The sequence below is a fragment of the Poecilia formosa genome, unplaced genomic scaffold (genome assembly GCF_000485575.1).
Source record: "Poecilia formosa unplaced genomic scaffold, Poecilia_formosa-5.1.2 Scaffold436, whole genome shotgun sequence".
Taxonomy (NCBI): Eukaryota; Metazoa; Chordata; class Actinopteri; order Cyprinodontiformes; family Poeciliidae; genus Poecilia; species Poecilia formosa.
The window spans coordinates 243407-243632 of NW_006800375.1; positions in this window are offsets into that span (position 1 = coordinate 243407).

Genomic DNA, 226 nt, shown 5'->3' on the forward strand with positions numbered 1-226 from the left:
ACACACACACACACACACACACGATGTGGACTTTAGAAGTGCATTCTGCAGAGGTAAAATGCTCACTTTGACACAAAGAATTTTATTTTTATCTGCTTTGAAGAGCTTGTCTAATCATTAATTACTAAACAGCTTGCCATACAACAGCTCTATTAAGTCTATTCACCCCTTTAGTACTAAAGGTGATTGGAAGAAACTGCTATCCCTCACATTGAGTTAGGTATTC